The sequence below is a fragment of the Phalacrocorax carbo genome, chromosome 7 (assembly GCF_963921805.1).
Source record: "Phalacrocorax carbo chromosome 7, bPhaCar2.1, whole genome shotgun sequence".
In the NCBI taxonomy this organism is placed as follows: domain Eukaryota; kingdom Metazoa; phylum Chordata; class Aves; order Suliformes; family Phalacrocoracidae; genus Phalacrocorax; species Phalacrocorax carbo.
The window spans coordinates 8,229,017-8,239,146 of record NC_087519.1 but is presented as its reverse complement, the minus strand read 5'-3'; the positions used below and the strand labels follow the sequence as shown (position 1 = coordinate 8,239,146).

The 10,130-nt window shown below is 48.1% G+C and overlaps 1 long non-coding RNA gene across 1 annotated transcript; it reads right to left on the bottom strand.

The window, feature by feature from the left end:
* Nucleotides 1–764: 764 nt before the first annotated feature.
* LOC135314273 (uncharacterized) lies at nucleotides 765–9,945 on the bottom strand. Its single transcript, XR_010373727.1, has 3 exons — nucleotides 9,600–9,945; nucleotides 8,328–8,583; nucleotides 765–2,015 (listed from the first exon to the last, which is right to left on the bottom strand). It is a non-coding gene; the product is annotated as an uncharacterized LOC135314273 (long non-coding RNA).
* Between the last annotated feature and the right edge of the window lie 185 nt (nucleotides 9,946–10,130).

Genomic DNA, 10,130 nt, shown 5'->3' with positions numbered 1-10,130 from the left:
AGCTGTAACCATTCCCTACATCCTGACGTGTATGGCTTTCCCAGAGACTGGAGTAATGGGGGAGAGGGAGCAGGAATGATTCCACCATAATTATTTTCTCCCTTAATTTCACTTAGGAAATTAGAGTAAGAAGAGAAAGGGATAGGAGGGGAACCAACAAAACCCAAAATTAAATGACAGACTCTCATTCATTCCTAGAAGGAAGGAGGAGCAGGCAGATACTCAACCAGATACCTCTGAAAGGAGGTGATGCTTGGACCCTGCTCTAAAGGCCACGTGTTTCCCAGCTGCCTCAGCTGACGCCTCTGAAAACTCATGATAAAAGACAGAGAACATCTGTCTCCCCTTTGTGTGTGAACACGGACTTTCATTCACATCCCTCGGGTTTTCTGGGATCTTGTGGGAAGGTAAGGAAGGAGATATCCACTACAGTTCACCTCAAATACAGCACTCAGAGAAACAGGTTTCAGCCTCCCTCTCCCTGCGGTGTGGAAGGGACTTGCTCTGCGTGTCAGTAGTTAGATTTCATACTGGGCTTTAAAATAAACGTCTTGTTTATCTGAAAAATTTTGTTATCCCAGAGCTTCTCATCTAGTCCTACTACCTGATATCTGAGTAGTTTTATTTCCTGATACTTAATCCTCATACCTGTGAAGAGGAAGAAATTCACCCACTTAGAATTTTACAGTGAACAATTTTTGGATAGAAAATGGTTTTTACAGTAAAACAAAAAATTTTAAATATATTTAACAGTCTTTGTTGGAAATCTTCCATTTAAAAAATTGGAGGAAAAAAATTAAATCATGGAATTTGGAGTCAGTAGCTGAAAATGGACTTCCTGGTTGTCACTGAAATTCAGCATAAGGTAAAGGGAAGTTTTGTATGAATATGGTACTTTTATCTTCTTCACAATTTTCACTGGCGTGGAGAAGACAGGGGAAGGAGAAAAAAGGGAACTTTCCCACTTGAATGCAACAATATCTGCTCTCTCAGGGCCCTGGCAATGGTGTGTTTGTTAATCCCCTTGTGAAAAGCCACTTTGGAAGTGCTTTGAAATCCCCCTATGGGACACAGCAAAATCAACAGCCAAACAACAGACCCCAGGGGCTCATTTCTTTACCTGAAACAACACTCTAAATCTCTATTACTTCAGCTTTATGAAACCATTATTATTTACTAGTACATAATATTATTGATTTGGGCATGAGGGGATATATAATGCAGGCAGGCAGGACTGATATGTGGCTGGCAGCTCAGTTCAAGTTTACAGTAAGCACTGCTGAAATATGTCTAATTAACAGTGACACCAGTGAGCATCTGGACCCTGCGGAGGGTTTGGCAGAGATAAGCTTAAAGCCTTACTTCTCAGCAGAGTTATTCAAGGAGGTGTCTGTGCTTACTGGTGGGACATCAGGCCTGAAGAAAAATAATTAAAGTAAATCAGTGGGAACAGACCTGTAAATTCAAACACATACCAAATACTGCAGCTTTTAGCTAGAAAAGCTTGGCAGCTGGAGCACAGAGTCTGACTGCATAGGAAGATGAAATATTACATGAATTATTTGAATATATGGTACTGTATTACATACAAAGGGCCAGAAGGGTGGAGGAATCTCCAGCCTGGGAGACAGTCAGAGCTCAGCTGGACAAGTCCCTGGGCAACCTGGTCTAGCTGGACTGGTGTTAAGCAGAGTATTGGACCTGATGACTACCTGTGGTCTGTTCCAGCCTAATTTACTATGTAACTTGAGGATTGTATTATTTTTATGTGCTGGTTCAAATATAGGGCAAATATTGAACCAGCTAAATACTTCTTTAAAAAATTCTTAAAGCTTCACTCCTCTGAATTGCTTGTTAACATGGGTGTAGTAGCATTTTGAGAGGCAGCATCCTCTAGTCTGCTAACAATTTTATGATCCCTTTTTTTCTTGGTCTTTTCTTGGTCTTGAGGCGGCCTGTCAATGACTTGCAGGTTGTCTTCAGCAGGTGCTAATACAGCTATTCCAATGCAGAAGCTGCAATTCAAAGGGCAGTCAGTGTTCACAGGTGATTATTTAGAGGGAAGGGGAAGAAAGACTCTTAAGAAAGAAACAGTGTCCAATTATTTGGTTGCAGCGTGTGAGAGTGTATTTTGTAATGAAGTCTTAAACTTTTCTAAGATTTGTTCCTTTGTTCTGAAGCAGAAACTGAACCACGTTTGAGAAGACCCAGGCCTGATGGGAGAGAGCCGGGTACGGACATCATGGTCTCATTAGGAAGGGGAATATCCTGTCAAGAGTAGTGCTTTTCTTTTTAACAGAGGGAGCTCACAGAAGGCAATAGCTTTTTTTTTTTTTTCTCCTCTATCACATATTCAAATTGCTGCAAACACCATTTTGCTCAGAGCTGGGTATGGCTTTTGCAGAAGGCCATGTCCTTGGACTGATAGAGCACAGTAACAGAAATGAAGGAGGCTTGGGGGCAACATGGGAAGAAGGAGACAGAAAAGGGGAAAGTGAAGAATACTTTAAATTACTTGGGTTTGAAATCTCAACTAAACTCAGCTGCTCATCTAAACCCACTGCTATGGCTGCTGGAGACTGAGCTGGATTATGCTCTTCAGCACAATAATGCTGCACTATTTTATAACCCAGTTCTTGTCTGGATTTTAAAATGGCAAGTGTTTTGGCACACATGCAGCGACAATTCAGTTCTGATTCTCTCTCTTCAGTCATTTCTCTGAGCAGCAGCAACAACAGAGTGGGCAAGATCCTGAGTGTTTTTTAATGCATATAGGGTTTCAACCCACCCACCTGGAAGAATATCCTTGGATGGGAGATGCTATTCAGAAGGGAGTAACTGAGGCAGAGTGGGGAGGAAGACTGGTTTGTTTGATTTTTGGACCATTGCCTTTGACAGATTCATAAATGATTAAAATAGTTGCACTGAATTTGGACTTTGACATTTTTTGTGTATGCATTTTTATGTAAATCAAAAAAAGAAATGGGGGTGTTGAGTTCACTTGAGAGCATGCTTGGGCGGTTTATGAAATGTTCACCACTAGAGGACTCTACAGCAATAGTTAATTGTCTCTTTTTTCCTTTTTTTTTTTTTTTTTTTTATTTGTTTTAAATATGTGACATTACCCTCTGGTAATTCTTTCTCAAAGAACAAGAAAGCCTGCTCCAGGAGCCCCAGGTGCTGAGCCTTGGCACTGTTGGAAATTGCGTCTTTACAGGCCAGATTTTGAAACAAGTTCTCAGACAAGGCCAGCCTGGAGTCATTGAAATGGAGAATAAATGACCCCATTTTCAAGAAAACAATTCACATGCTATCCTGCTGGGAATGAGGGTGCTAAGGAACTCCTGGGATCACCTCTTCATTTCCTGCACTTGCCCCTGCCAGATCTTTCTGGAGTTTGGCCTCATGGAGATGGAGAGCCCAGGGACACAGCCTTTGAATCCTAGGAATAAGTAGGAAGCACGGACACAGTGCTGGGGCTGAATCACGGCAAGGCAGTCTGTCCTCTCTCTCCTGCTAACACGATGCTGTCAGGACCACTGCCCAGCTGGAGCCACTCGCTCCTTCCTCTGGAGTCCCTTGGCTCTCTTCAGCACCCCCATAGCCAAAAAGGGCAGCCAAGAGACCCGTTGTGCTCCCCGGTCACACTTCCTCTTTGCCTTTCTCAGATTCAAGGGATGGCAGAAAACTAGCCATTGATGGATAAATTAGGTTCTTGGGAATGTTTTTAAATATTTTTTTCTTTTCCCTCTGGAACTGCTCAGAAGGAAGTCTGAGTCTGAAACACAGACATTTAAAATTGAGGCAGCCAGCCAAAGTCTGCATCTGCTCTCAGGCCACGAACACTGGAAAGCTTCAGACTGGGTCAGCAGCAGCCCTGCTTTGAGCCCCATGTGCTGATACATGTGGATGAGCTGGGACCAGCTCTCCAGCTGTCCTTGGAAAGCTGAGACCTTGTGGTGGTTGCCATTTGCCATGTCCTTGAGCTTCAACACTAAGTGAGCTGAGTCCAAGCCTTGTTGTGCTGGCAGGCTGGCCTTATCCAGCACAATCTCATGGTGTGAGGACACCTCTCCTTCAACTGGGCTGCTAGGTCCTCCAAGCCTACCAGGGCACGGGCAATGAAGAGCAGGACAGCAGCTCCAACACCTTGGATGTTTCAGCCTTCACCACATGAAGGTAATGCTAGAGAACGGTTGCTTGGACAGCCTCTGAAGAGATGGGGCAACCCATCCATCTACCTGCATTGCATAGGAAGACCTGACTCATGCAGCCCACTGCAGCTCCGCTGACAGGTTGCTTCATGACATCTCCAGAGCAGAGCAGCACCTCTGCACATGACCTTCCCTGACTTCTGTGACCTCGGACACCTGCAATGGGTGCCTTTCTGCAAAAACTGCTCCCAGTGCCTGCCCCCCCGCCGCACCCCATGGAGATACAGTGCTTGAGACAAGGCCAGCTCCAGGCCAGCAAGCGCAAGAGTACAGCTACCACTTTCATCATTGGAGAAGTCTCTTCCAAATTAGAGTAGTAAAAAATCTGCTGTCAGTGAGCTACAGTCAGCAAATCTCCAAGGTTCATCTCAAAGAGGCATGATGGGGTTCATGATGTTTAATGGAATACAGAGCCCATGGGAGGCTGTTCAGAGCCAGACAGCCAGGCCATGGGCTCAAAATTCTGGTGGTGGTAAAGCACAGCAGTCCCTGGAATATGGGTGATGAGTGCCTACAGCTTCAGTATCTGCAGCAAAGTCATTTGTCAGGGGACCACTTTTTCTCCTCGTTGCCTTGAGGTTTGTGCCAGAGCAGGATTTGATATCCTCCTGAAGCAGAACAGCGCTGAAGGCAGAAATGGTTTAGGATCCTCCTACATTTCTCTTCACCACTCTCTGGAGTTGCTGAAAGTTGCTTCTGTGCCAAGAAAACTCTTTCGTTTACTGCAGCTCTAAGTCACTTATACCAAAATGCCTTTGATCTCAGGTGATTTTCTGGCAATATTTGGAGAGTACTGTTTGAAATCAGTAATAATCCCTGTTTATGAACATCTTTTAGGTATAAAAGGCCTGGGTGTTGATTTATCCATGCAGCATGTTTCCAGGCTATTGGAAGTAGGGTGTGCAGCCTGCAAAAGGGGTTCCCATTACTACTGCCCACGAGGTGCACGTTGTCCCAGGCATCTGAAGCAGCACGGTGAGCTCAGGTACACAGAGCAGCCCCAGGCACCATGCCACGGCTGGCAGCAGTGACCCAAGGTCGGGGAGAAAGAGGGCATGAAAACAAGATGGGGACTTGAATGCAAAGCCTCAGCACAATGGGGTTCCCTGCGGTGCCGGCAAATTTGGCAGCTGGGGCTAGCTTCTTGGTGAAAAGCTTAGGAGTCTTGTTTTGCAAACAGCTCTGCCGGCTCTTTGGTAACCCGAAGTTTGGTAACCCGAACAGAAGACACTGAAATAAGGACATACAGAGCCTTGCCTGCCTGCACCTCTGGGGTAAGCTGACAGGGCTGAGGGAGGGAAGGAGGAACAACGTCCTGTGCTCTGCTTTAGACTGTGCGAAGGCACTGCATGCCACCGGGCTCGTTTTGTGCTTGAACACCTAGCTGGGATGAACCAGGGAACATTTTCCACCATCCTCTTTTTTCCTTTTGTGTTTCTATGAAGGGATCAGTTATCCTAGTCAAGGTGTGTGTCATTGATCTTTCCGACTCTATCATTCCCATTTGCGGTACTTCCTATAAAGGTCTCAGCTACCCTTTAGTCTTGCCACACCTCAGAGAGTCAGAGAGCAGTCAGAATAGGATCTGATTCCAGTGTTATGCTAGAATTATTTGCTTTGAACCTGAAAATGAAATCACTGACCGCTTGCAAATGAAATAAAATAAGTCTTTGCCAGATAAATTTTTATTTTGAGTGCCTCGGATGGATTTCAGTGTGAGGAAAGTCTCTGGGTTACCCTGTCACATTATGCGTTTCATTTGGACTTGGTCCAGTGGGGATTTTTGATGACTTTGTACCTACTTCCTCGTGTTTTTCAGGATCGTGTACACATGGTCTTTGTCCTGGGGATGGGGTACGGTTCCCCCTGAATGCCTAATTAAGCTCCAATTAGCATTTCTTCCAGGAGCAGATGCAGCTTTTCCAGCCCAGCAAACAATGCCATCTGTTGTTCCCTTGCTGTAATTTCCATCTGAAAGTCTGCCCTGCTTCTATATTTAATTGTGAAGTTTCCTGCTGCCAAAAAAGTAAGGTCATTTAAATTTGGCATCAGGAGGGAAAGGCCGAGAGGGAGGGAGATTGGATTTTTATTGCTACTGCAGGGAATGCCAGGTTTAGTCTGACTGGCAGCTCTGCAGCCTACTCTCCTGTGCAGGACAAGCCAAAGGGTGAAAAGTTTGATCGAGACTACCATTGCCACCTTGCATCCTCTCCTTGACCTCAGGGCTGCCTCTGCTGGGAGCCTTCAGCAGCGTTTTCCTACCTTTGCTACCACAGCTTCCCTGGAGAGCTGAATTAGAGGTGATGATAGCGTGGTCCTCAGACACTGGCACTCGTAGCATTGTGCTGTGACCTTCTCTGAAGACTTTTGGCATTCACAACAGAGGAAAATATTCACAAGCAACCTTGTCTGTGCTCCTAGCCTCAGGGAACTGCTGAATTTGCATGGCCTTGACCAACCTGCTGTGACTGCCAACAAGGAAGCCCACTGGAGTCATGATTTTTGGGTATCTGTCAACTAGAGTCTGGCTTGAGACCCACTCAACTAATTTCATATAAACCACTTAGCAGCCATTAGCTGTGGCATGACCTGTGGTAGAACGCAACCAGTGACCTAGGGGGGAAAACACTAAATTTTATTATTTAACCCCTTGAACAGTTGGGTTTTGTAGGATGGGGATGCTCAGAGGAAAACAGAAAAAGATGCAAAGAAGCCAACATGGGGTTTTGGTCAGATTTTATCCCTCCTGCTACTTCTGTGAACATCACCTACTTAGACAACTACCTCAGAAGCTAGATCTCTGATATACATGGATAAAAACAGCTAGTGAATGCTGGGTAGGGTAAATCTTTTTATTCTCCACATTTGGTAAAGTGAGGATTTAATGGGAACCAGGCAATGAGGGCTGATTTCTATAACAAGTCAAATCAAATGCTTAACTCTGCAAACGTTTAAATGTTCCATCTCCTAATGAACGTTATGGTAAACAAATATGGCCAAAGGGTAAATGCTATTTATTTAAAACTTTAGTTTGTTTTTGGTTTTTTTCCCCCCAGATTTTAAAATATTTAATCCCTATTCCCTTTGATGGGGTCATAATGAAGGAGGGGATCTCAGTCAACAGTTTTCCAACTTATTTTCAAAATGCCAGCATGTTGCAGAATCCTGTCCTCATGCTGGCTAACATTGACTACACATTACGTACATCAAACCAAAGTCCAATGCAGGGCGTGATTTGTTTAATAATGCAAGAGAACTTCCCCTGTACACTGAAATCATAACAATCACAGCACTAGTCCCTCCAATACCCTCAGGGATGCTTGAGGCCAGTATCGTATGTAAGGAGCTGGTATTAATATTCATCATAAATTAAGCTTCTTTTCCCTACATACGCCTAGTTCTTAAATCCTCTTTAACAAGAGGTTTAAAACATTTTAAAATGTCTACCAAGGTTTTTTCCTTTGCTATTAAGCATTCCCATTGTGCTTCCCCTGCTTTCTCAGAAGTCTGGCTCAGCCTCTCCTTCATGATGAGGAGCTAGCTGCCAGCTTGTGTGTCTGGTGTGCCTGTCACTGCCAAATCTGGCCTTCTGCTGCTCCCTGGGAACAAAAGCTATTATCCTAACCCTATCTCCTTGAGCATCTTAACACCAGGCGTGTGCACCACCACAGCACAGGATGCTTCCTGCAGTGTTCGCTGGGGCTGCCCTCTGTTTAGCTTTGCCAGAGATGGAGGAATGAGTGAGGGAGTAACACACCTAGAATGCTGGTGGGTGGGAGATTAGCATTACGCATTGTGTCTTAGAAGCCTCTTTTCAGGTGCAGAGAGCTCTTCTGAGCTTGGTAGGTCCCTGTGACCAGCAGCTGCCAGAAATTCTCCCTGCCAGGTTGCAGAAGGCAGGCTGGGTTCACACACGCAGCTTGCTGGGACAGGATTTTGCTTTTGTAGTATCACTCTGAAAGTGCTTCGGAATTAAGAAACATGACCTTACTTTGCTCTACAAGCTCTTTCATACCTCAGACCAGCTGGGTGGAACTCAGCAGTAAACGGGAATATCAATTTTGCCTTTCATGTTGTTTGACAGCGTTGTGTTCAGGATGCCACCACACCCACCTCTTGCACAAATCCCTGCTGTCTTCCTGAGCAGCTCGTTAAAGCCATTAACAGGCCCCGGGACAATTTGCAGGCTTTTCAAGAGTAGCTTGTGCTTGCAGCTGGGAGTGCAACAGCACTCTAAGAGTTAAACTGCAATGACCTGGAACGACACAGATCCAAAAAGCAGGAATCTGATACAGTTCAACATCTTCAGTGTACTTCGTTGTTTACCATATGCAGGCTCTGCCAGCTGTAGCTGATCTTCTGTTTCAACCTGGGAAGAGCAGAAGGGACTGTATTTTGTTTATTGGGGTTTTTGCTTCAATATATCCCCATAGCAGCCACCTTCCACCTCCTCCCACGCCCACACCGTGTAAAATTGCCTGCGTAGGCCACGCTTCGTAGGAGTCATCTCTGTGAGCAAGGACAAGCAGTGGCTGTTACTTCCGTGGGAAACTTGAATAGGTTTTCTTTACCAGGTCAGAAGGAGCAGCCCTTAAATAGTCCTTCCCTGAGCGTACAGAAGGCTCGGCATACTTTGCACCTAGACATTTCCATCCAGCTATTATCTGGGGAGATACACTTGACAGAACCATCAGTTTTTCAGTTAAATCTTATTACTGAACACTCGTGACTGAGTATAGGGAGAAGGGCCCTGGAGAAACGCGGTCGTGGGAGAAGGAACACCGCTTCCCTGCCTCCTCTGCGTATCCAAAATTTGCGTATCCAAAAAAAAGCTTTCAGCCTCTTTTTGATCCTGGTAGCTGAAACACCCCACGCGGCCGCGGGGAGGGACAGCCACTCGCGGCGGGACCACGCTGCAGCCGCTGCCTGGGTTACCCGCTGCGCCGCCCGCGGGAGCGCGGGCCCGGGATCGCGCGTCGGGATCGCGCGTCGGGATCGCGCGTCGGGATCGCGCGTCGGGATCGCGCGTCGGGATCGCGCGTCGGGATCGCGCGTCGGGATCGCGCGTCGGGATCGCGCGTCGGGATCGCGCGTCGGGATCGCGCGTCGGGATCGCGCAGGGTCGTGCCGCTGCCGCTCCAGCTGCTCTTGCGCTACGGGGAAAACGGCATTGTTTCTAAACGAGCCTTTTTCCACCCCCGTCCCGCCCATAGCCCTTGCTAAAGGGAGCGCGAGCGTCCCCCTGCTCCCCCCAGACGAAGGCACTGGCCGACGGGCCGCCCCCCCCCCCCCCCCCCGGGGGCGCGGACCCGGGCCAGCCTCCCCCCGACCCCAAGCTCTCTGCAAATCCCTGCAGGCAAAGGGCCCCCGTGGGAGTTCGCTGACCTTCACATTCCCCACGAACTGAAATGTTGCCGAGCTGCGGCCGGAGATTTCAGAAATCTGCCTGAATTTTAGCGGAGTTCTACGGACTTTTCCTGGCCCGCTGCAGGCTGGGGCTGAGGCGGGCGAGCGGCAGGCGGGGACAGCACCCCGCGAGGCGCCCGTCCTGCCGAGCGCCGGGCACGGCGAGCCGGGCCGGGCAGCACCGGCAGCGCCCTGACTCAGGGGGCAAAGGCCGGGGTGAGCGGGGAAGGGATGTCACGGGTGACTCTATACGAGGCCGAAGAGCAGCCCCAGCGGTAGGACAGCGGGGGGTGCCAGCGCACAGCGCTCCGCAAGACCTCCGGCAAACGCCAAGCCCGGCGGCGTGGGGGCTGCAGCGCGCCCGCGGGGGGGGGGGGGCCCAGCGGGCAGCGCACGGCTGGGGCGGTGGAGGGCGGCCTTCAGGACCCGGGGAGTTCCGGGCCGCACTCGTCCCGCCCCCAAGCCGCTTTCCTCTCCTCCTATTGGTCGCTACACCCGGCTTGTGCCCAC